Here is a 24,110-nt window from a genome sequence, read left to right on the forward strand (position 1 = left end):
GAGGAGAAATAACAGAGAAAGATGAGAAGCCAAAGGAAAGGAGTTCTGACATTAACCACTCCTGGACCTCACTTGAATTAAATGCTGTTTCTGTGAGCCTCAGTTTTTCTGTCAAGTGAAAATAATTTCTGCTAAAACTAACATCATAAGCTCACATTGCACAAGATTATGATTTCATATTACCTTGTTTTGTTTATGTGATAATGATCCTAATTAATACACCTACCTAAAGACAGAGTTCATCATGCATTCATTCTTTTCAAAAATTTCAGGGGAATCGGTGTCCTTGGGGGAGAGGCAGGTATGAGTTAAGCAGAGAGATAGAATTTATCCTTAGAAAGCATTTGAGGATGTAGGAAAACTTATTTGGCATGGGACGGAGTTTCTAGAGGGCCCAGTGGAGGCAGAAGGAAGAATGAAAGAAGAAAAAACAAAGAGCTTGGAGAGAGGGGAAGTAAGAGGGAGAGATAGATGGCCATATTAAGCATGGGGATATTAATATTAAGCATGGTGAATTTAGTGGACAAGCATTTGTAACCGAATTGGTGATAGCAATCCCTGGTACGTGGAGGATAAGAGACAAGTCTTCAGGTACTGCTGGTGGCTGTAGGGTACAAGATGCGATGCTTGGTAAATGACAATTCAGAGCAGTCTGATCTTTTAAGAGTCTCATTATGTCCAGTGAAATGGGCACTTCCCTAGGATGCAGAAGATCTAGATTGGAGGCCAAAGTATTCTGGCCTATGAGCAAGTCTCAATTCATCTGTAGATCTACACTATCTTCCCTGTTTACTTTCCAGGACTATTCAGAGAGTTTCGTGAAATACTGTGTCTCAGTGTGCTTAAAAAATCTCTTCAAATATGTGCAGTTTTATTAACTATAATGTATGAACAACCACAGAAAAGCATGGGCTTTTAGTATATTCTCAGAATTGATGGATTTATGCTTGTGCATGCACAGTTATACATGTGCACACACACACACACACACACACACACATGCACAAGAATTTTATAGGTCTACCTTTCTGGGAAATATGGAAATAAGGATATAGTAAAATGCCCTCTGTGTGCTGGTCTGATGGGCACTATTTTCCACTCACTACATTCCAAATATCTCCAGAAAACTTCAGAATATATCTTCAGGTGGTGGTTTTTAAATATCCAAAGTCATACATCAGTACCTTTTTACTCATTGAGCAAAAGAAAGCTCTTCCCAAAGTGGAGTTCTTTTTTTTTTTTTTTTTTAAATATCATTAGACGTGGATAGGATTCTGATAGGTGCGTGATCTAGGGTTTTTACTGGGTTCCATCTTCCTGTATTAATGAAAAGCTACATTACAAATGCTTCTGCTTTCCCTGTATTGAAGGAAACACTCATGAAAGGTGATATCATATCTTAAGAGTAAAACACTACATTTAGAGCAATTTGTTCTTCCCTTTTTTAAGTCTGCAGTAAATGGTATCCACATACTGTATTCATTCTGCTGGAGGATGTGAAAACAAACATGGTTATTCTTTAAACAAAGGAATTTTATGTACGGATACATAAAATGATGATTCTTGTGTTATATTAAAAGCATATCGGGGCACCTGGGTGGCTCAGTAGGTTAAGCGTCCGACTTCAGCTCAAGTCATGACTCGCGGTTTGTGGGTTCGAGCCCCGCATCAGGCTCTGTGCTCACAGGTCAGAGCCTGGAGCCTGCTTCAGATTCTGTGTCTCCCTCTCTCTCTGCCCTTCCCATGCTCATGCTCATGCTCATGCTCTCTCTCTCTCTCTCTCTCTCTCTCAATAATAAATAAACATTAAAAAAAAATTAAAAAGCATAGCTAGGTATTTCCCTGATAAGCAATTGATTGGGATTGCTTTTATTGGTCATGATTTATGGGTGACAAGTTTGAGTAATTATTAAGCTTAATTGCACTTAGATGAGGGATTCTCCCCCCAGTTGTTTATCTTCGGGGCAAAAGTGAAAATAAATGTGTTAGAAAAATGTAGAGTTCAGTGGTTGCTAAATGAGCTTTTTAGTGGTTACATATGTAATGATTTAGACCATTAATATGTACATGCTGTAGAAGCTGACCATCTCATCTCAGGCTGCAGAAAATCCCACACAAACTGCTATTTTGCTTTTGTGTAAACACAGTCATTCAAATTCAATCACAAGTGAAGGTTTTCCTGAGGTTAATTTTGGTCTATCTGGGTGGCTGGTAAAAGTATTTTCAAGAAAATGAAATCATTATATTTATTTGGCATGTAGGAGGGCATCAGGTCAAGAGTATCTAAGGCTCTGCCAGTTCTGGAGAAGGAGGGCAACTAGTCTGATCCCCAAGAGCTTTGCCTTATTTCTATAGAATGATTTTCTAGGCAACCTGTTTTAGCTTTAATGCGAAGGGTCAGCAGAGCAGACTGGCATGCTTTCGTGAGTAAAAAATAAAACCACTGCATTTCTAAGCTCTGAAATCTTGTAGTTGCTCCTTATTACAGCTAAAGATGATGTAGAATCTTGTTACCAACATTACGGTAGGCAGCACAAGTGGGTTAAAATTCTCAGATCGGTATGCCAGTATAATAAACTGATTGTGGGTCAGGCTGTCCTCTTGTGTAGGCAAACATTTCTCTCATTTTTCCTTTATCTCATTAGTTCTTTAATAAATACTGCACAAGATGTAACATTCTTCTTCAAAACTAAGGCTGGGAGAATTTCTGTAAGATACACATGAAAATAACGAAGTCAGGAGTTTTTACCTTTTATTTGGGTTTAAAAAAATTTTTAGAAAATGTCTGCACTGCTAGGTTTCCAAGAAGAGCAAGTACAGCCGTATTGCCAGTTTTTAGTCTGTTCAGCTGATGTAACAAATCACCATGGACTGAGCAGCTCATACAACAGAAGTTTATTTCTCACAGTCCTACAGGCTGGAAGTGTGAGATCAGGGCTCCATCATTGTCCTGTTCTGTTGAAAGCTCTCTTCCGGGTTGCACAGGGCCGACATCTCAGTGTACCCTCCTGTGGTAGAAAGAGGGGAAGGGGCTCTTCTGTTTCTTTTTGTTATAAGAACACTAATCCCATTCCTGAGGGCTCCACACTCATGACCAAATTACCTCCCAAAGGCCCCCCTCTGAATAACCCTTAACAATTGGGGTTTAGGATTTCAATATATGAATTTGGAAGGGCAATACAGACATTCAGTCCTTAAGTACAGCTTCAAAAAACCTGGAGCTTATCAGTTGGTTAAGCTTCTGACTTTGGCTCAGGACACCATCTCACAGCTCATGATTTCGAGCTCCGAAGTGGGCTCTGTGCTGACAGCTGAGAGCCTGGAACCTGCTTCGGATTCTGTGTCTCCCTTTCTCTCTGCCCTTCCTTCCCTCTCCCCCTCCCTCCCTCCCACTCTCTCAAAATAAATAAACATTAAAGAAAAAAATTCAAAGAGACTGGAGCCTGGCTCAGAAACTGGAAATCAGTAACTGGACATAGAACCTTTCAAGTTTCATCAGCCCTAGTGACCTATTCATACTATAGTTAACTTTTATCTCCGGGCTTTCCCACTTGTGGTTTCTGCTTACTCATAGTCTTTAGCACCTAATGGATTCTACTCTAAGCTATATCTGTGTTTCTGCACAAAATTTCTGATAGAAGATATGGTTGGTATAGTTAGCCACTAGTAACAAGTTTAGGCCAAGCTTTTACCAGTTAGGCCCCTGGTCAGCATACAGATTTGTAACACTTGGCTCACAGGCCTAAAATTTACCCATCAGCTGACAGATGAAAAACCATGCACCTACTGCCATTCTGTACACGAAAGGCTGTGGGCATTCCGAGGCCCAGGTTTTCACTGCAGTGGGTTTTCTCTGCTGTTCATGACGATTAGAAGTGAACCAGTATTCCAATACTCATCTTTATGTCTGGTTTTCCAACAGAAGAAAATATAAGTTCTCCTAATTCGTATTATTAAATATTCATAAAAATATTTACTATTCAGGATTGGGACTGGCCCCTTCAGGTAGGAGGAAGAGCCGTCACATTCCTATTACTGCTAGGATTTAAAAGAGCTGTCTACAGAGTGCCTGGGTGTCTCAGTCAGTTAAGTGTCCAACTTCAGTTCAGGTCATGATCTCATGGTTTGTGGGTTCGAGCCCTGCACCAGGCTCTGCACTGGCAGTGTGGAGCCTGCTTGGGATTCTCTCTCTCTTCCCCTCCCCCACTTACACATGCATGCACACACACACTCTCTCTCTCTGAAAATAAATAAACTTAAAAATAAATAGAATAGACAGATGTGTTTCCCTACAGCAGAAACACATTGCTGTTTCTTCAAGTCTCTACAGGTTTTGTTAAAAACCATTGGCATCACCTGTTCCTCAGAGTCTCAGACTCTCATCTTGTATAGTCACTCATGCCAATGACTTGCACATATAAGAATTATTCCTTATCATATACATTCTGCCTATAAGAAGAGGCATCTACCTCTAGCTTCCTTCTTATCTACCAAAGTCACCTTGTGGATGCAACAATGATAATATCTGCTCCAGGCAGACTTCTTGTCCTGTGAATCGGAGAAAGGAACACATCTGCCCTTAGCCTATTTGCCTTTCTGGAAAAGTATCATGGTTAATCCTCCTGTCCAATCAAATGGAAAATTTCAACAAATTTCTAAAACAAACAAACAAAAAAACTATAGTAGAAAGCTGTAGTTAAAACTTTGAATGCAACTAAAACCTACTAATATAGTTCAGAGAAATAGGAATATGCTACATACAGTATAGTGTATATTGCATACTGAAAAAAATTAAAAATAATATATTTTAAGGAATTTGCTGTTTACAAATAATTTCATATGATTGCTATGTTTCATTAAGTAGAAAGGTCAAGGATATTATCTGTCTTTGAGGCATGACACGTATTTTACACATACACACTTACACATTTGTGACACCTTTTGGATATGGAGCTGCCCAAGGCTGAGAATAGGTAAGTCCTTTGTCCAAGTTCATCAGCAAGAAAAGCAGGAAGGCAAAGTGAAAGATTCCAAGCATTTGAGAGGATCTGTCACTAGGTTTAAGTTTTAATGGTACCACTTTGTAGTCACGTGACTTTGGGGTAGTTACTAAACATTTCTAAGTAAGCCTCAGTTTTGTCAGTTGCAAAATGGGGATTGTCGCAGAGTTATAAAAACAGAGAGATTATGCATGTAAAACATAATAGATGGCACCCAGGAAGCGTTCAATAGGTGGAACTAGGACTTTGGGCTTTATGTTTAGTGTTCTTCCTACTCCACCATACTTCAAGAATTAAAAATAGCATTTTGCAGAGAAAAGGAATGAAATTACCAAAACCTAGGAAAAACATATGTCTTGACTGTCTTTGTCCCAGAACATTTACTAAGTGTCGAGAAACATTCAGAGATACGCCCTAGTAGGAATTGGAGGAGAACCCCCGAGACAGGCAGAGATCCGCTCCTTTACTTTCCTGGAAGATGTGGAAAGCTGAGGGGAGCACAGACAGGTGCAGCTTCCGGTAACGCCAGTCTAATTTATTTTCATTGGCTTTAGCGACCCTAAAACCGGAAGGCAAGGCTACAGATAAAAGATCTAGAAAGGTGACGCCGGAAGTGAGAAATGCTGCAATTTCCCAGAGAGAGATTATAAAGAAACAAGGTAAATCGTCCTCTAAATAGCTGCTATTTACTGCACAATTTCCATTAATGTCACTGTCTTTGGGGTGTCCTTCTAGATGTTCAAACATCTACTCCAAAGCTGTCACTGCTTATAAACCACCTCCTGTTCTCTGGGCTATTTTGTGAGGAACCCCTTCTCTCCAGGGCTGCCTTCAAACTGATGAGTCAAGCAGTTAGCTAGTGTTTTATCAGTCCTACAAACTGCTCTGAGATGTGTGTCACATATAAACAATAAAAGATTCCAGGGCTTCTCACTACAAGGATGCCACTTATGCTTGTCTCCAGAAGACACAGAAACTACTAGAAACCTCTGAAAAGCAGTTGAAACATGCTAGTTCTGTTCTACAACATTTGCCCTCCAAAATCATTCAACGCTAGCTTTATTTTTTTAAGTTTATTTATTCTGAGAGAGGGGGAGAGAGAGGGAGAGAGAGGGAATCCCAAGCAGGCTCCGCGCTGTGAGCACAAAGCGTGACGTGGAGATAGTGTTCATGAACCGTGAGATCATGATCGGAGCCAAAATCAAGAGTTGGACGCTTGTTGGACTGAACCACCCAGGCACCCATCAACACCAGCTTTAAATATAATACGACAGTCAAAAGATACACCAGTTTGATAAATATTTGAAAGTAAATCCATATATTCATTGCACTATAGTTTGGATATGGCATTTAAAAATATCAAACTTATTTCCTTACAGAAGTGTTTCCTGAAAGTAGACTTGAAATTTGGTTTTTTTTTTTTTTCTCTCTCTCTCTTTATGGCCCTACTAGCTTAATGAGTTTCCTTTTTTTTTCTTTATTTCTTTTTTCTTTTTTTTTTTTTTTTTTGCTTGAACTCTTCTTGGCTTGTGAAAATTACTCAGTAATGCTGCTATATTAAAATATTTCATCTACCTCCCTTGACACCCACATTCCTACCTCCCTTTTATAGTTTCTTCTGCTTCATTGTTACCTACTGTCATCACTTTCTCTGAGGTTTAGTGTCTGTACTAATACCTCCTAAGGTTTTCTGGAATAATCCGTCATGATCCATGTTTTATTCTTGATCTTAAAGAAAGAAAGAAAGAAATTAAATCCCCCAAACCAACCCACCATCTTATGCAATTATTACTTTCTGTGAGCCAATCTCATTTCCATAACCACCTCCACTCTTTCACCTTGCGCAGGCAAAAGGTAGAGATTTTGCTGCAGTCTTTCTGACAGTGACGTCGTTACTCATGGCCAGCATCAAGCCTGTGGATAACCTAGTGGTCTTGGTACTTATGCACTATCTGAGGGATTGTGTGCAGAACTTAGTCTAAATTCAAAAGCAAAGCCCATCCTCTGGTTTCTTCTACTCTAGGAGGAAAAGATTTATGCTGACACTTAGGGGAAGAAGGGTCAAAAATTCATACTGGCCAGATGTCTTATGCATGGTGATTAGTAAGAGGATTTCACACAAAAGTTGCATCTGTTAATTCTCTGGAGCATTCCTTAAGGTTTTTGTTTTTCAGAATTGTGGAAGCTGAACAGTTCACAAAGTTTCACCAAGATAGGTTCTAGAACCTGATCCTTTATTGTAAAGTGTTGTGTAGAGTGAGTTCAAAGTGCAAAATAATATTACCATTAATTTGGATTTGAATGTTTCTGCACAAGGCAAATGGCATTTTTTAAAGGCATATTCTGGGAGCTGGATTTCATGTTCAGGTGCTGCTCCATGGGGAGACAACAGCTGAGAACTGTGCATCAACATTGATTGAAGGGTTTGTGTGTGAGAAGCCCTTCTTTCAAATGAGTAATTCAATGAAGGTTAAAGGAGGGAGTTTCTTGCCCAGTGGGTGGTGGCGGAAAGAGGAGAGTTGTCTGTAAATTATTTTCTATCCTTTTACCTTTTCTGAAGGCCACCTTTCCTAACCTAGAGACAAACTGTCAAGGGTGATGAGATGTAATTCACATAACATAAAACATACACTTTAAAAGTGTGAATTTTTAGTATATTCACGAACCTGGGCAACTATCAACAGCTATCTACTTGTGGACCATTTTCATCACCCCAAAGAGAAATGCCATACTTCCTTTCCCACCCTCTCTCCAGTCCCTATTCCACTAATCTACTTTATATTTCTATGGATATACCTTTTCTGGACATTTCATATAAGTAAGATCATATAATATGTGACCTTTAAAATTTTTAATAGGTATTTTTATTGAGATAATTGTGGATTCACATGACATCGTAAATAATAATACACAGAGGTCCTGTGCATTCTTAACGCAATTTCTTCCAATTCTAAAATCCTATGTCAGTGTAGTACAATATCATGACCAGGATACTGATATTGATGCCAGCCACGGATAGTATTCAGATTTACCCAGTTTTACTTAGAATCATTTGTTTGTGTGAGAGCTCATGTCTCTGTATTTCATTCCAAATAGTTTTGTCACACATGAAGGTGTACCAACCACTAAAGTCCAGATGCAGAAAAATTCCATCCCCACAGGAATCCTTGTACTCTCATGTTGAATGCCCCCTCACCATTGTGACCACTAATCTGTTCTCCATTTCTGAAGTTTTGTCATTTCAAAAATGTTATATAAATAGAATCAAACAGTATTTAAGCTTTTGGGATTGAACTTTTTGACTTAGCATGATTCCCTGGAGACCATCCAGGTTGTGGCATATATCCATAGCCCATTCCTTTTTCATTGCTGAGTTATAGTCCATTACATGTTAACCATTTATCTGCTGAAGGACAGCTGAACTGTTTCAAGTTTTTAGCCATTATAAATAAAGCTGCTATGAACATTGTTGTATAGGCTTTTGCTAAATTTTCATTTTTCTGGGATAAATGTATAAGAGTACAGTTTCTGAGTACAATATGGAAATCGCATGTAAGTTTATAAGAAATTGCCAAACTCTTTTCCACAGTGGCTGAATATCCTGTTACATTCTCATTGGCAATGTATGAGCAGTACAATTTCTCTGCATCCTCACTAGCATTTGGTGCTATCATTATTCTTTTTTTTTTTTTATTTTAGCCACTTTGATAGGTATGTAATGAAGATGTGGCTTCTGTGACTCACTTAATTCACTTAGCACAGTGGTTCATCTGTATTGTAGCATGTATCAGTACTTTATTTTTTTGTATTGCCAAATTAAGTTCTATTGTATGGATATACCACCTTTTGTTTATCAATTCATGACCTAATGGAAGATATTTAACAGGAAGAAAAATTATTTCTTAAAAAAGGTTTCATATTAAAATGCTATTTAAAATATAGCTTCAGTTTTTAAAATCACCAGGCACCTTATTAGATGCTTCCTATGTATTCTCTCACATAACTTTCATAACAACCATATAGTCATTATGGACAAACTGGAAACTCACATATTAAATCAAACTATGGAAAAAGAAAATAAATCTATCAGGAAGACTTATTTGACTTGGCTAAATCAATTTTGAAAACAAAATTTTAATATCTCCCATTAGATTAATTCACACACTTGGCCTACTTGGCCTCATGCGGAATCTGTGTTTGCCAGACCTGACTTACTTTCTAAGTCATCTTACAGATAAAGAGATTAAGGTTCATTCACTCACTGCACAAATATTTGTTGAGAGCCTGACATGCATTGGACTTGTAATAGATGCCGTGATTCAGAAAGGCTAATTAACTTAGAAGAGGTCACAAATTTAGTAAAAGCGATGATTGAGTACTACATTGCATATTGAGAGTAAAATTTCATCTTTAATGCTTATTTTCTCCAAATCCTAATTAAAGCAATCCAGGGAAATGTTTCCAACTTAAGGTACTTCATTTGTGATCTTTAATGTTTCTTACATAAGTGAAGTATTAGTATTATTTTGAAAACATAATTTCTATTCAACTTGTCAAATGCATCATATTATTTTACTTTATTGGCCAAAGAATCCAATAGCCAAGCTCCCTGACATACTGGCTCCCCATTGTAAGTTTTGTCCAGCCTCATTATGGATAGCTGGAATACAGATATTGAGTACAATATATCATTAAGTCTACTAATAAACTTGAGTTGCTCCTTTACTACTTTTCTCCATCCCCCACCGTCAATGAGTAATTTATCTCAAGCAGCAATATGCATAAGTTACCTCTGAAAAGAAGGGACATGCCATTATCAGTCACTGCATGGACGAGTTAGAGCCAGCTCTGTCATGGGAGAGAGCAGATGATTACAATCAATAATCAATCAAAGAACTAGTGACAGTAATTATACATCACCTTCTGTGGAAGCTTCACTTAAAGCTTAATATTGCAAGATCCAATTTCTGGATCTATTAGGTGCTTTGCTGTTATCCTGAACCTGCTCCTGACAGAGCAATCCTGGAATGTAGAACACCTCTACTTGGGCTCTCTCCCTTTGGAGAAGGAAGAAACAGTGGAGCAGAACTGAATGTGTGAGATGAACATAGCAGTTCTAGGCCTTGTCTGATTCCTTATTACTCACCCTATTTTCTGTACAGCTGAGGCCGTATGGGGTGTATCATTGCAATCCAATCTCTTGTTAAGCTGACACATTTGTGAAACTTGGTGGCAGAAATTTTATAACTAGATGTTAAAATCATGTCCATTAAAATATGCTGTCCAATAAAAAGCACGGTCTCTATAAAACCAGAATTAATTTGAGAAGATTGTCTGGGAGGTTTATTGGGCAGTGAATGCGTTTTAAAAACACTAAAATAATTCTTTAATTGGAAACAATATAAAAAAATGCAAATGCCTTTCTATTTGAAATGAAAGAAATATATTCTGAGGAAATTGGTATGTGCTGATTTTCCAAATTCATTCAACAAACGTTTCCTGAGCCCCCCTCAGGGCTATGTTGCACAAGGACAACATAGATCTGTGTCTTTCAGGACCAAACTATTGGGCATAGGGTGGAAAAGTAGATGTCTGATGATATGGTGCAAAGTGCTGGGGGTTGTAAGAGTTTGTGCAACATGCTTTGGGTCACAGAAGAAGATGTATAAGGTCCTGGGGGAATCTGGACTCCTTAAAGAAAAGGGGCTTTTAAATTGGAAAAGGAAAAAAAAAGTGGGGAGATACCATTTCAAACACAAGATCATGCAGGCACTAAGGTAGAACAGGAGAACAAAAGAGCAAGGCCTTTTCAAGCCAGGGTGTAAAGGTCTGTTGTCATACACTCTGGGTCTGGAGTTCTTTCTTGTCCAACAAGAAAGCAGGATGCAGGATTAAAATGTGAGAGATGGCTAATGTCCCGGAGAAGACAAGAGCCCTGAGTAAGGGTCCTTGCTCCATTTTTTATTAGGCTTACAAACCTGGTGGTGGGCATGTACAAAGAGACAATTAAATAATGAACATTAACTCATGGGCATGAGGTAAAGGGGGTTTTGAAGATACGCAGGGTTGGGGGTTTGGGTTAATAAAAACCAAAATCCTGGCAGTAGGAAGGTTGTTTACAGGAGACTTGAAGCACCACCTCTATTTAAACTAGTTTAGGGGACAAGAAAGACAGAGCATGCTACCTCAGGGTCAACAAGGCATCTTTCTTTTGCTAATCAGCTCCACTCTGGGCAACTTTACCCTGCAGCGGTCTATAGCCCTATATACCTATTTACCTAATTTAGTCCTTCCTTCCCGCAAAAGCAGCTTTGTGCTATAGTACTAAGTTGGGGTGTTTCCCTGCCCAGAATACCTAATCTTTTTTGCTTCCTATATCTTTGTACTATACTGGGGACTTTGCCCTGCCTTATCTGTACTTATTTAACTAATCTTGTTTACCCAAACTTGGGTGTGAACATCCTATGGCTAATTCTTTATGCCTTGTTAACCAATTGGTGCAAGCTCAGGGAATTCCTAAGCTTATTCCCCAGTCTGTAAGTTTGAGAAATAGAGGAAGGGGGCAGGGGATTTTGCTGGGAAGAAGAATGGTACATGGAAATAGGAAATGGAGAGAAGATAGATGCGGTCAACAATAGGGTACAAGAAGCCTATGCTGTTCTAACATACGGTTATTGGATTTGATACGAGTTTGTTGGAACTAGAATGTCAAAGGGGAAGAAAGTAAATGGATCAACATGAATTTCAAGAAACTCTTTCACAGTAAGAATGGAGAAAAGACAGAAATAGGAAGCTGGGGTCAGACGGGCTAAGTAGTAGGCTGTTTCTTCCTTAGGTATTTTACTCAGTGTAACTTTTTAACTTCCTCCAAAAAGGACATCCTAGAGATGTGGGCTTCCCCACAGGGTCCTCTCTTACAGATCTAAGGAGTATTTTTTAAATTGGGAGCAGGACAGTTTTATCAATGTAAGAATTTTTAGTAAGGCTCACATATCAATCATATTAAAAGTTGAATGTTCCTTGGCGACAGGTGGCCTCCATTCCACATCTGGGACAGGGCTCCCAATCTTAAAGATGAGTCAAAAGTGACAGTGTTTGATTTAACCACTTTGTCTAAATGTTACTGAAAAATGAGTTTGGAAATATACCGAATTCCACCTATTCCCCTAGGACACGTCCTATTGTATCAAGTTGGAATGCCTTTTTTCTTTTATAACTGATTTTGCTTCTATTTGAAGGGTTATTTCAACATTTTGTAAAAGAGACTTAATTCCCAAGAAAACTCCTAGACATTTTACAGAGAAGTCTGGAACTTTTAAAACAATCTCTCCTTTAAAGTGCTGCATTGCTGACAATCAGACCCTCTCAGAGAACCAGGTTTGATTATTATTTCTTCATGTAAGGTTTAGCCTCAGTGCAGTGCCTTCCTGATTTTAATCATCCTTAAGGAGATGGATGCTGTCAATACTAGGGTGCAAGAAGCCTATGCTGTTCTAGCATACAGTTATTAGATTTTATTCTTTTTTTTACTGGAGAGTTTAATCAGGAACTCTGATTTTTCTTCATCTGAGTTTCTCCCCAGGTCCTTGTCTTATCATGGGAAAACAACCTCCAGTCTAGAGGACAAACACCACTGGAAACAATAAGTTGCTGTGCCTTTGCTTCAGGGAATATATAAATAAATACAGTAATCAGTAAATAAATAGACAAAGTAATATTTAAAATCTTCCTTATGATATTTTTAGACTTGGGTTGCAAAACATAAACAAGAAACTGTCGGGTAGAATTTTGAAATTATTAGCTTTCATAGGTTCTAAAATTAGGCTGTTATGGGGTGGGTTTTGGAAATTAGCTTTTTCAAAATGATGTTTCCCATTCAGTGTTGGAAAGTAAACACAGCTACTGTTGAGGCTGCTGCCTGGAGGCAAATACATAGTTAGCTGAAATCTTCCAGGATATAAATATCTCCTAGGATTTCTACTTGGAGACTTAAAATTACAGTCTGAGAAGGCAACTACAGTCTACTGCACATATACATTTTTGGACCCCTTGTAGCCATCTCATATCCCCAAGTATTACATGTCTGGAGAAAAAGAAAGAAAGAGAGAGAGAGAGAGAGAGTGAGAGAGAGAGAGAGAGAGAAAGAAAGAGAAAGAAAGAAAGAAAATAACATAAAGAGAAAAAAAATGCATATTATTAGAGAATAACACGTGGCTTTTCACTGTCTGCTAATGTAAAATGTTGATTTTTACCCTTGAGAAACTCTAATTATATCGCATGCTAGCTGTCCAAAACTGGTCAGTGATCTCCCCATGTTTGTGCCTCGCTCTGATCACCTGACAATCTCCTTTCATATCTCTGATGAAGTACAATTCTTATCCATGAGCACTAGAATATCCTGACTTTGCCCATCCCTGAGAATTACCCCCCCTTTTTTTACTTTCTAAAAACCCACATCTTGTACTTTTCTTCAGGCTCTTGCTATGGCCACCTGACTGGGCTTATATCCTCGATTCAAACTGTCCATGAATCATTGCCAGTAGGCTCTTCCTAAAACAGAGCTAAACATTTCATTCCAGCATCCAAACAACCATTGGATTTGGCAGTGCTTCCTCCATCCCCAGTGTGTCATCAGACCCCCACAACCATATAGCAACCTATGTGTCAAGTGTACCCTCCTCTCCTGCTCACCTCCACCTGCCATCACACTACATAGGGCCCGACATGTGGTCACTTTTGAACTTCCTGCTGCCTTTCTGCCTTGTTCACACTGTGGTGTCAAGTCAAACTCTCTCTTTTCATTTGTTACACTTTTCAAAGGCTGTCTGTTGTGATATCCTCTTCTCTCCCCTAACACTGCTCTTCTTTACTTTTACTTTTTTGAAGCTTATCACATATTACTTTTGTAATTAAAAAAAATGCACATGCAAATATATACAACTTTACCAACACCTGTCAAATCTTTCCTGATGTTGCCTGTTCAAACTGAATTTCTTCCTTTTCTATTCTGTCTATATTTGTCTCCATTTTTTTTAAATTACATAATAACTCCTGCCTTGTATTTTGGTTGGTTTTATCTCCTTCCATCCCTCTATACCTCAGACCAGAAACAGCTTCATGATACTTACTGACTCTTCTCATCTTTGTATTTCTAGTAGCCCTTTCAAAAGGCCAGCTCATGGGCTTTGCTAGACTCATAACTCCCCAGAGAGCTGCTTGCCTTACTGTAGTATCCTATTTGTCTTAATATAATTCCCTCTCTAGTAGTTTCTTGTAAACAGGTCTTTTCTCTTAACCTAGCTTCATAGCAGTGGCTATCTGTTCTTTTTATTTTTCCTCAGATCAGAGTAGGGTTTTAATAAAGTGTGTTGAATGAATGAATGAATGAATGAATGAATGATGTAGGGTGGGTGGCATGGCCTCAGTGCTAAGGTTGGCTGACCTGGGGTTAACAGACATATGTGTAAAAAAAAATAAAATTAGTGTCTTGTTCTTTCCAGCTGGAAAGGAGCCTGATTTTAGCAAGTATACGTTAATCAGCAATTTGGGTTTAGATATTGGAATGTATACTGGTGTTGGGATGTCCTCAACTCTTGTCTCTGATTCAGTATAAGTTTTGAGTTCCTTCTTTAATGAAAGATTTTTTGTGAGGCTTAATGTATACTGTAATCAACTTGGAACCATAGACATTTTAAGATTAATGAATCCCTGGGGAGAGTTCTGAGTTCTTGAATGAAACAGTCTCTGCAAAGGCCTAAGAGAATTGCAAGGTAAACCTATTTAAAAAACTCCAAAAACCTTGATTTCAAAGTTCAGTTATATTTAGGTAAAGGCCAGTGAGAAATCTTGGTAATTCTAGTCTAACTGGAATTCTAGAAGCTGTATTCACTTTTTTTTTGGTTATATGATGTGATGTTCAGTGGAATTATCTTAATGTAAGTGGAATGATTCCTGTGTCACAGTTCTGTTTTGTTTGTTTTTTAAATGTACACATTAGGAAGATACTATCCCTATATTTTAAAGCTATATCATTCCATTTTGCTTGGCATTATTACTTTGCTTTTTAAAGATCCTCCAATTTGAGTGGCAACCAGGAATTTGGTCTTCAGTATGATTTCTGTTTTTTCTGAAGAAAGGAGTTACTTACAATTGGGTCTAATTAATTTTGTTCTGTTAGTAAAGGGAAATAGGTAACCTTGGGACCTGAAACATAGAATTACATTGCCGTGAGTTGGTAATGAAAGATTTACAGAATATTGAAAGGAAATCCTTTTTCTGAGGAAGGAAGTTAGGAGTTCATTATTTATGGAAGGGTACCTTCCTTACTGTAACATTACCCTTCTCATGGCAGGGATATTTTCATGTTTAATTGCTGTCTTCTTTCAAGGCCTAGGGTATGGCCTTGTTCAATGGAATTGAATTTATAATGGTAGCAGAATCAATTCTAGAATGTAAAATAACCCACAAAATAAATGTACATAATAAGAATTTGGACATAGGGTAAAGGGAAAGTGAAAACTACAATTCCCTGCTATCTTACCAGGGTAAGAAGGTAGATATGTGTTTAGCAATAATGGAACAGTATCAAGCAAAGCACAATTAAATCCTTGGGGGAAACTGTGTACTATTGTGTCATGGAGACCTTTATGGCCGAAGCAGAGCTTGCCTCAAAATGGGAAGGAAGTATAGAATATGAATTAGCAGAGTGGAAGAGGAAAATCATTCCAGAAAGGAGAAAGCTGTAAGTGTAGATACAGGGCTATATGGGACTATTAGAGAGAAGGCCATCTTAACTGGGAATATAGGTTCAGTTCAAGAAGCAGTAAATGGTAAAATTCTCTGGAAACTATATGTACCTATAAGTGGGGAGCTTGAATGCTTATAATGGATAGGCTTGATCTGATATGAGCAATGATTCATCTTTCTAAGCCTCCAGTCTTTAAATGTGTGTGATTAGAGGTGAATTTCTCATTTATGTTATACTTTGGAAGTTATCTGGGACACAGTAGAGTCATTTTCCTCCATAGACAATATGATAACACTGTGAGAAAGCAGTCAGGATTGAAGTGTGTGTGTGTGTGTGTGTGTGTGTGTGTGTGTGTACGCATAAGTCAGAGTAGGGGGGTGAGCTGACATTTGACTAGAGAACTAGAAAGCTTATGAATATTCTGGGGGGTGGAGGGAGAGAGTCCTTATCCAAATCCCAGTGATTTTGACTTGGGGACTGAAGTAAACAGAAAGAGAAAAATAAAGATGGGAAAAAGAAGAAAGAATAGTTCTGAAGTTTGGATAACTTTTCAACTACTTGAAGATCGTAGAGATGAGTTTATCTTGTAGAGGGGAGGTTTGACTCTCAGTGTTTTCAAGCACAGACCATGGGGAGCAGAGGCAAGAAGGGGTGGGGGGGACACCACAAGACAAGGTATCAGTACCTTCTCATTGGTATGAATCAGTGCCACACATCCGTCCACTATCAGTTTCCTCATGCATAGAATGAGGCCTTTTGAACTAATCCTCCAAGGACCCTGCCAGCGCTATAAATTCTAAAAACTGAATTGCTTTATTAGATTAAACACGCTGTTCTGATTTCATCCTTTGTTTTAGATGTGTTAGTCTCATTTCCACAATGAAATTATGATGGGATTCAGAAAACTCTGGTTGAACTGAATTGGTTGCTCTGCTAATGTTTCCCATGCTTTTGGTAAGAACACAGTCGTTCAAAAGATGACTGGTGATGGGAAAAGAGGCATCTACTTTCTCACGTGAAAGAATAAGATACAGACAGGCACACTCAAAGTTGAGTTTCAGGGCTTCCAAAAACTGTGGCCACAGTGTTCTTAAAATAGAACTCTAGAGTGATTTGTGGGAGATGGGGAAGTTTGTGTCTTTGTGCTGTTGACTTCAGAGTCCATTTAGGCTTGTTAAACTTCTTTTCCACAATCCTGTATATGTCATCTATCATTTTGCAACAAAACAAAACAAACAAACAAAACAACACCACTGTTTGTTATATTACATTTTTAGCCTATCACCTCTTTCCCCTTTCTCAGAGGTTGAGAGATTGAGAAGGAGAGACTGAAAGAGAGAAAGAGAATACAAGAAATGCTGATGGGTACAAAATGAAGAAAAACATTAGTATAAAAGTTTAAGCAAGAGACAACTTAAACCCTAATCTTGTGTATATCTAAAAATATCATCTGACCATGGTATTTTATTCATTCACATGCAAGCTCTGCTCTGTAATTTATTATTCACCATTTGATTAGCTTCTTATTAAAGTTGCATTATCACTTATAGAAAACTAAACTAGTATCATAATTCTGTTATCAATCAGGGTGTCTCTGTGGAGATTTTAGTCAGATTTTTGTCTTGTTATGAGGGAAATTTTGGTGCTTTAATGTGTGTGTGTGTGTGTGTGTGTGTGTGTGTGTGTGTGTGTGTTTGCGTGTATGTATACATATTACATTGATTATCTGTCATAAGTTTGGAACCAAGTTTTCATGTTCCCTGAAAAATCTTGCCCTTTCCTTGCTTGTGTTTTGTAAGCTGCTGGCTGTCCTGTCTTATGGCTAAGACCTGCAAAGACAATTCAAGTTTGCTTTCCTAGGAATAAGATGTTTATCAAGAGACAAAGCCAATGGTGAATATATTGAGCAGAGGTCCTTGAGAATCAGCAAAAAATTTAGAGTTAGTGTTTTCTCCTAGAAAGGAACTGGGTAACAGAAGGTTATAAGTATCAATGCACTCTTGAGCCGGTTGTCCCTAACACTGTCCATGTCTTATTGTCCCTAACCCCATTCCAAAGGCTTTGTCTCATTTGGGCCACATAGTCACCCAGTGAGCCAAGTAGAGCAAATGACATCGTCTCTACTTTATGGATGAGAATATGGTGGCTCATTGTCTTTATGAGACTTTCTCAGATAACATGGTGCATAAGGGAGCCAAAGGAGAAACAGATCTTAATATTTCTAGTACAGTGTTCTTCCTGCCACTCTTGCCACCTCACTCATAATTTCTCCTTGTTCAGTAACCATATGGTCTTCTCCTTCTGCTCTATCAGGCAAGAGCAAATGAGCTCAGAACTGTGAAAGCAATTTTAATTATATCTTCTCATTGCCCTTAACACTGTTGATGATTGTCTTTAGTGCCAATAATAACAATAACAACGATCCTTGGTTAAATTAAAATCTTTAACCTCCACTTTCTACAATGGACAGAGATAGCTTTATAATCCTAAGAAGAAAAAAAAAATAGAATTCTACTCTCACACCCTCTGTGTTCTAACTCTGTTACCTTTGGAAAGTCATTTTGATTTTTGAGTGCCTATTTGTAGAACTGGAGAATGATAGGACATGAATAGATGAGCACAAGGATCATTTCTAACCTCAGTATTTAATAAGGTTTGGACCTGAGTTTTGCTATTTTGGGGGCAGCATGGGAGACTTTCTTTGGCCTGAAGCCTTTCTGAGTAGCCAGAACAAGCCCCTTCATCCTTGATATTCTCGGCAAATGCTTTCAGTGGCTCTCATATTCATGTAACCTGGATATTCTCCACTTTTTTTAAATAATCAAAGCTCTGATTATTGAACCCAGATCTTCTGGGAAGCTCTGAATATAGCACCTAGGTGTGAGGAGACTAATTAAACCTTTTGCTTCTAAAAAGAGATATGTATCTTTTATCATTATAGAGCTGCATTTTATAGTATTATATTACCTTACTACTTTAAATAAAGATATACTAGGACCTATATTGTAGTAGTTCCTAAAGTAAAAATGTAATGGGGGCGCCTGGGTGGCTTAGTTGGTTAAGTGTCCTACTTCAGCTCAGGTCATAATCTTGCAGTTTGAGAGTTCAAGCCCCGCATCAGGCTCTGTGCTGACAGCTCAGAGCCTGGAGCCTGCTTCAGATTCTGTGTCTCTCTCTCTCTCTGTTCCTCCCCTGCTCTCACTCTGTCTCTCACTCTCTCAAAAATAAATAAAGATTAAAAAAATTGTTAAGTAAAAATGTAATGAAATGTATAGTTTTTACTATAGAATAATTTAACTCTCATCTTCAGTGCTGCCTCTGAATTTAAAAAAAAAAAACCTTTAAAAATGTTTGTTAATAGCATTCACTCAAAAGTATTGAAAGAATAAATAAGTTTAAGTGTTTAACAACATTTAGAATGCATGATAAATGCCTATTTTAAGCTTTGAATACATTTGAAAATTGAATTAAATGCCAGCAGAAAAAATTTAAATTAAACCACAGAACCAGTCTCGGACCATAAATATGGAGAATCAAGTGTGCTTTGATGCCACTGATGTTGCAGGATTTCTGTTTAAAAAATACTACTGGATGTTCTAATGGATTGAGGGGGCAAGAGGTTACATCTTGGAGCCCTAATCTAAAAGAGCAAAGAAAATGAAGAGCATCCTGGAAGAGGATTTATGATAGACTAGGAGGATGAGTTGAAGGTGTTGTGAATGTTTACCCTAGAGAAGTAATGGGGAGACATGATAAATACCACTGAATGTTTGTAGTTGGGCCAGAGAGTATTGGCCTCAACTTGTCCTGTAGCTCCGTGAATGTCAACCTGGGGTTTAAGAAATTGAAAAGGGACAGATTTCACCTTAACATAAGAAGTAATAGTTTACTGATCAGGTCAGAAGCGTGGCTCCCTGGGGAAGCTGAGTTACTGACTGTCTTCCTGGCAGTGGGGCACCTGTTTCCTATCTGGGAGCCAGTTTATGCAATGACTGCAAAGTTCAGTCTTCAGCAGTGAGTTTAAAACTGTTATGGTCATGTGTCCCTCTCAAAATTAGATGGACACCAGGAACCTTTTATCAAGGAAAAATCGTCAAAGATTCGGAGGGCGGCAACAGTCCATGACTACTCTTCAAGACATAAACATCTGTGGACCTGTGATTGACAAACCTGACCACACAGTTATAGTTTCCCATATTTTTTTAGGAAGACCCTCCTGCTTCAGGGGGCTGGGAAGACAGGGAAGTAGGAGATGGACAGACATGCTTGTATCTTTCCTTCCTAAAGGAGGCCTCCTGGATGTGAACTGAAAGTTACCTGTTTCCCTTGTTTATTTTGCCAAGTCATTATTTTTCTCTCTCAACTGTTTGAGGATTCTCTTGCTGTCACTGGCTCTCCCTGAAGTTCTCACCTTGTCATGCTGGGAGAAGAGCACCTGGTGATAACTAAATTGAAGCACTGAATGTTTTGACACCAGCGAAGGAACAAGCAGGTCATTTGGTCTATTTTTAATGTCTCCATTGGCATTTCCTTCCAGCTTTTTCTTGTGGCACCTCAAGACGCTCTTCCCTTGCTGCCTGCTCCCTGTTGTGATAAATACTCATGATCACACAGGTCACATCTTGTATCAAGAACAATTGACTCAGCATGCTGGGTCTTTGGTTCACTCCCCAGGTCTTGCTCACCTCTGCTCTTCTATGCACATCAAGGTTTCAGAAACAGTCAACAGAAAGAAAACTTGCGGGGGTTTAGTCCCCTTTGCAATAAGTTTATGGTGTACCTGGCATATACATAGGTATATTTTCACTCTTTTAAAAAAGAACCTCTTCTCATGGATTGACTGAACATTTTCTGGAAAACTTAAGATCTTGGCAACAGGTAACAGGTTTCTTTTTCTCCTGAGTTATAACCATTATAATCACCCATTAAACCTAATGAAGGTTAGGTTATGGAGAATGATACTATGCTCTATTATACCTTTTCAATTGCCACTTCAGCTCAGGTTTGAGACAGAACAATTAAGAACTGTTTTAAGAACGCTTAGCAGTTCAGAGGTGTGTGATAAGTGAAGAAGAAACGGGGAAAAAAAAAAACATTCTAAGAAACCGACAGCACATCCAATCTACAGGGAAGATAAGAGGCTCAATTAGATTGTGGAAGCAAGGGCCTCTTTCATTCAGTCATTTTTTTAGCTTGTGGAGAAGTAACTTTTTGGGATTTAGCTTATCAGAGTCTGTGAGAAATCGAGTCAGAGTTGGAAGCTGCTCCCTCGGGATTGCAGGCAATCAGAGACCTGAAGGGCAATTCCTGAAATTGCCCTTGAAAGATTCGGGATGCCTTCTAGAGTCGGTAGCACTTAAGCAGAGGTACTGAAGGGAACAGGGGCCGGGGCTTTGTACTGCCCTGCTATTACCCTAGTGGGTAGTGGTTACCCAGAGGCTGGCAAATAGGTGCATTTGCTTTGTCACTTTCACATGTATGAGGCGATAATAGTGTGACTTTTCTGTTGAGATACTGTTGACATAACATATTAGTTTCAGGTGTACAACTTAATGATTTGTTGTGAAATGGTCACTGCAATAAGACGTGAATTGACATCTATCACCAATTCATAGTTACAGAACTTTTAAAACCTACTCTTAGCAGCTTTCAAATATACAGTATAGTATTATCAACTACAGTCACCATGCTGTGCATTATGTCCCTATAGCTCACTTATTTTATAACTGGAAGTTTGTACCTTTTGACCACATCACTCTTTTGGCCCCAACCTACCCCTTGCCTCTGGCAACCATCAGTCTATTCTCTCTACCTATGGGCTCATTTTGTCTGTTTGTTTCACACTCCATGTATATGTGAGATCATGTGGTATTTGTCTTTCTCTACATCGCTTATTTCACTTAGTATAACCTCAAGGTCTATCCATGTTGTTTCAGACAGCAGGACTTCCTTCTTTTTTTGGCTGAATAACATTCCCTCTCTCCTCTCTCTCCTTCCCTTCTTCTCTCTCTCCCTCCTTCCCTTAATCCCTCCTTCTCTCTTTGCCTTTCCCCCCCTCCCCCTTTCCTCCCCGCTCCTCACATTTCTTTATTCATCCATGGACACTTAAGTTCTTTTCATGTCTTAGCTATTGTAAACACTGTTGCAATGGATGTGGGAGTGCAGATATCTTTTCAGGTTAGTGTTTTCATTTCCTTTGAATCAATGCATTGGAGTGGAAATGTGGGAATATGTGCCAGTCTGTTATAGTGTGGCTTTTCAAAATGGTAGAACCTCAAGCCACTTCAGTTTCTTCATAGGTAATCTCCTAGTACTTTTGTTATGGGATAAACCAAGTTAAAGGCTCATTATCATCATTAGAAGATTGGTCCACTGGAAAATGTTTAGTGACTATTGAAGAAAATAGTTCCCTGATACCTGCATAATGGTACCAAATTACATATACAAAGGGCTTAGGAGATTACCACAAGTTATTACAATAAGGATAATATTTGGAGAAGGGGATTTTTCTACATAGTTCCATAAGAAGATTGTTAACGTCTTGGAACTATGGGTCAGTGGGCAGTGAACTGCCATGTGTTCTCTACAAATGAGTGTTGAATTCAGGAACAGAATATAGTAACAGTTTGTTTTCCTTAAACTTCTTTACTCATTTGCATAGCTTCTGATTTCAGTGGCCACCTATAACAAAACTTTTCCAATTTTTTATTATGTTAGATGCCATCAGGAATAAAGAAATTAAATAGGGGCTCCTGGGTGGCTCAGCTGGTTAGTGTCTGACTTTGGCTCAGGTCATGATTTCACAGCCTGTGGGTTAGAGCCCCACGTCTGGCGCTATGCTTACAGCTCAGAGTCTGGAGCCTGGTAAGGATTCTGTGTCTCCCTCTTTCTCTGCCCCTCCCATGCTTGCACTTTGTCTCTGTCTCTCAGTAATGGATAAACATTAAAAAAAAAATTAAAAAAAAAAGAAAGTAAATACATTCACCTCATGACTGTCACTTAAGTGACTTCTTTAGAATGTCTGTATGTAAAATCCTATATTAGGTCCTATGAAGGGTTACTAAGAAAGCAAAACTGATTCCCACTTTCACAGGCTTGCACTGGAGTTGCAGTAGGGGTGGGGTCTTCCTGAATGCATACACAGGAAATGCCATTAGGAATCTACAACACTCTAAATGAATACAAATAAGATCATGTCAAAAGGGATATAACAGATCCATAGTTAAAGCAGAAGATGGGAAGGGAGTTAGTCAGCATCTGTGGGGTTTTCTAGATCTGGAATTTATAGATGAAAACTCTATAGATTGGCAGAGAAGAGACATCCAAGTTATGATAGTATAAAGAAGCACAGATAAATGCTGTATTTATGGGGAGCAGCAAATACTGGGTTGGCCACAGCCAGTGAAGTAGACATTCCTGTTGTTCTTAGACAATACCTGCATTCCTGTGATAGCCCTTGGTTGTGGCAAGCTATCAGATCAGAATGGTGCCCACTACTCCATGTTGGGAACAGGATGGTAAAATGTTGGCACTAGACAGAGTGTAGAAGTCATCTGGGCCTTGTCTCTCACTTTGCAAATAGAGAAATTGAGTCCCAGAGAAGATAAGTGACTTATTCTTGTTAATGAACACCAACAACAAACAAACAAGAAATCTTGTAAGTTGTAAAGCTGAGATCAGGACCCAAGTATCTTGAGACTTTATGTGGAGCTCTTTCTACATTGTTATTATTCTATTTTTCAACTGAGATTTGAGCTGTTGGTTGGCCAATTCTTATGTTCTGTGAACCTATAAAGCAGATGGAAACTGCATGCAGCTTAGGGAAAGAAAGCCAAAGAAAAATTGCTTCTACCAAATTGCTCGCAACGGATCCAATTTAGAAGTTTGCCAGAATATGGGCAGGTAATAGAGATACGCTCCTAGCTCAGTTGGACCTTCCAGGTCAGTGAAGTGAAAAGAGCACTGTGTGTGGGGTCAGATGATTTGGTTTGAGATACTAACTAGGTTGCCTTGTGTGAGCCATTTGGTTACTCTAAAGTTTCTTATCAATAAAATAATTAGATAAACATAGAATCCCTGTGAAATAATAATTATAAAACACCATTTATTTATGCAGAAGTGGTTATTATTTTGAGTTCTTAACATCTAACTGCTGTCACATACCGGCTTTTTGGTTTTTTTTTTGTTTTTTTTTTTCAGTCCTTTCTTGGCCAGATCAGTGAGCTGCCTTAGCACTGGCACTGGTGCTTAACCATGTAGCAATATATTTTATTGAGGCCTTTTTATTCTTGATTTTGTAAGTGAAGATGTTACTGCCCTGCCTTGTCTACAGAATTATTGCAAATTGGGAAGAGCAGAAAAAG

This window comes from Panthera tigris, chromosome D3 (assembly GCF_018350195.1).
Source record: "Panthera tigris isolate Pti1 chromosome D3, P.tigris_Pti1_mat1.1, whole genome shotgun sequence".
Lineage (NCBI taxonomy): Eukaryota > Metazoa > Chordata > Mammalia > Carnivora > Felidae > Panthera > Panthera tigris.